Here is a 2500-nt window from a genome sequence, read left to right as displayed (position 1 = left end):
GGCCTGGCACCCTCTGTGGGTAAATGGCCCTATTCAAGTTGGACTTGGACTCAGTTCGACGTCACGGGATAAGCGGATCCTCCTGAACACTACATTTCCCTGCGGCAATACCGCGGGGATTCAGTGCTGGGCTCATTCCTGTTCGCTCGCCGCTACTAAGGAAATCCTTGTTAGTTTCTTTTCCTCCGCTTAGTAATATGCTTAAATTCAGCGGGTAATCTCGCCTACTCTGAGGTCGTCAAACAAACGTGTTTTTCTTTAACAGCGAAAGGCAACGACGCCGAATCAAAGAGAGCAAGGCGCCACGATCTTTTCGTCCCAACTCGACGTGTTCTGCAGTTGCATACGCGATGATGATCCTCTCTCTTCAATCGTTGTTCGCTCGCGTACCAGGGTAGGCGGGGATATACGCCGACGTGGACGGGTGTAAAAGAAGAACGAGCGAGGAGTGGGGAAACGACGTCGGGGCGCGAACGAGAGGTCTTATTCCTTCCCTCAGTAACGCGCTCGACGAGCATTTTCTCCCTATCTCTCACGCAGATTCTTTTCTTTTCACCGCATTCCCACACGTACGGCGTCGCCCGACGCAAAATCCCATCGGTGACGCTTACATGGTTCTGTCGATTGAGAGAGTTCTTCGCGTTGAACCGAAGAAAAGGAAGCCTGCTGTTTTCTCGGTGACAAGGAGAGATTTTCAAGCACCTCGCCAAAGTGTCTCTCTAATTGAAATTCGATGCGAAACGCTCGCTAGACGTTTAACCGGTTGAAATTTTAACGTCCGTCCGTTGCTTTTCCAGTAAAACATACTAAAGGAATACTACTAACACGCGTCGACTTCGATTCTACTTATTCTTCCCCTCTCTCGCTCACTCTCGATCTGACTCCTATTCTCCAGAGCAGAACGAAGAGAAGGAGGAGGAGGATAAGAGAACCCGGTGTTAGCAAGTCCGAGATGAATTCGAAAAAGTTGTCGTGGACTGGACGACCGGTTATACGCGCGGTCTCACGATCGACAACAGAGACATGGGGTGACCAACCTCTCGCTTTCCCTTCAGCAGTTTCCCTTCATTGTGGCAAAGTTTGTCGTTGCGTTCGAGCCGCTCCAAAGAGGATTTTAAGTACAGCACCGAAGGTTCAGAAACGTTTGCACGCACGAGCATATCTCTTACCAAACGAACCACATCGACGGGTCAAAAATTCGATTCGACGAACGTGGCCGAAGTCTTCAACGTTCGAAGATAAAGACCTCCCTCGATAGTGGTCGCGGTAAATTTGATGTGACATCGCGGGCAACGACGACCCCCGCTGGCCGACAAATCCCTGGGGCTGTGCGAACGACGACTATTAACAAATGCCACATTTCACGTGGTGGGGTGATTCATTTTTGTCCTCTATTAGTCTCTCGATTCGTGTTCCTTTCTCGACGTAAAAATCATTTCAGGCAACGTTGGGAGCGCGGCAAAATTCGATTCGGGCGAAAGACGAATATATGCGCGCGCAAACTTCAAAGTAATCGCAGGGAGCGGTGTTCACGGGCGGTCGTATTAAGTCGACGCGCGACGCCGCAACACTCTCGCGAGTCCGAACGATTACATATGGAGACGCGCAGGCAAATCGTTATTTTCGCACGTCCGCGACAATCGCCAACGAACTGCCCATCTTTCGCTCGTACGTAAGCATCTCCGTACACACCCGACTCTGAAACGTTTCCATTCTCTCCGGAAACGACGGCGGGGATTGGATAGCAACGCAAGCAGTATTAGGTTATGTGAACGACCCTCAGCCAGGCGTGGTCCAGGAATTTTATCCGTGGACCGCAATGTGCGTTCGAAATGTCGATGTTCATGTGTCCTGCAGTTCACACGTTGACACGCAATTAGCTGCGTTCTTCATCGATCCACGAGCCAAGTGATCCACCGTTCAGGGTAATCGTTATGCAATTTTGCGTTTAAATTCTCTTTGGTTCTAGTTTTGAAAATCGATGCCCGCGCCTCCGACCAAACGTAGAAAGAAGGAGGCTTGGGCGTCGCCAAATTGACGACACAAAGTCCCGACTGACGGAACACGTCGAAAGTTCGCGCACATGAACGCGAATCATTCGACGGCCGGGTGCAAAGTACATTGAAAAACCATCATGAATCGTGGGATGTGGAACCGCGGGGATAATCCCGATCAAAGGAACCACAGTCCTCACCGATTGAGCTGACGAACGCACGTGGGAGCGTCCAGATTCGAAAAAGGACTCGCAGCCGGCTCGAATCGGTCTTTCGTCCCAACTTCAAACCGCATTCGACGCGGTGCATGGGTGTCCGACTCGCTATCCGAGCTTCACAGCCGGTCCTCCCGAAGTCTTCGGACGCACATCGACGCGATCGTCAGTGGTTACCCGGGGTCCTCGTGCAGAGGTTCCAATCAGCAGGACGTTTCGTTAGAAATCGACGAAAGTCAGGAGAAAGCGGGATGCGAGAGAAAACGCAAAGAACGTTGCGGAACAAAGTCC

General features: G+C 51.4%; 1 non-coding gene and 1 pseudogene across 1 annotated transcript; both read right to left on the bottom strand.

The window, feature by feature from the left end:
* LOC143154544 (large subunit ribosomal RNA) overlaps nucleotides 1-238 on the bottom strand; it is an 8757-nt pseudogene extending 8519 nt beyond the window's left edge.
* A 1535-nt stretch (nucleotides 239-1773) lies between these two features.
* Nucleotides 1774-1928, bottom strand: LOC143154563 (5.8S ribosomal RNA). The gene has a single exon (XR_012994168.1). It is a non-coding gene; the product is annotated as a 5.8S ribosomal RNA (ribosomal RNA).
* Between the last annotated feature and the right edge of the window lie 572 nt (nucleotides 1929-2500).

The sequence above is a fragment of the Ptiloglossa arizonensis genome, unplaced genomic scaffold (assembly GCF_051014685.1).
Source record: "Ptiloglossa arizonensis isolate GNS036 unplaced genomic scaffold, iyPtiAriz1_principal scaffold0190, whole genome shotgun sequence".
NCBI lineage: Eukaryota > Metazoa > Arthropoda > Insecta > Hymenoptera > Colletidae > Ptiloglossa > Ptiloglossa arizonensis.
Note: the sequence above shows the minus strand (reverse complement) of the source record. Positions and strands in the feature narration are given on the sequence as shown.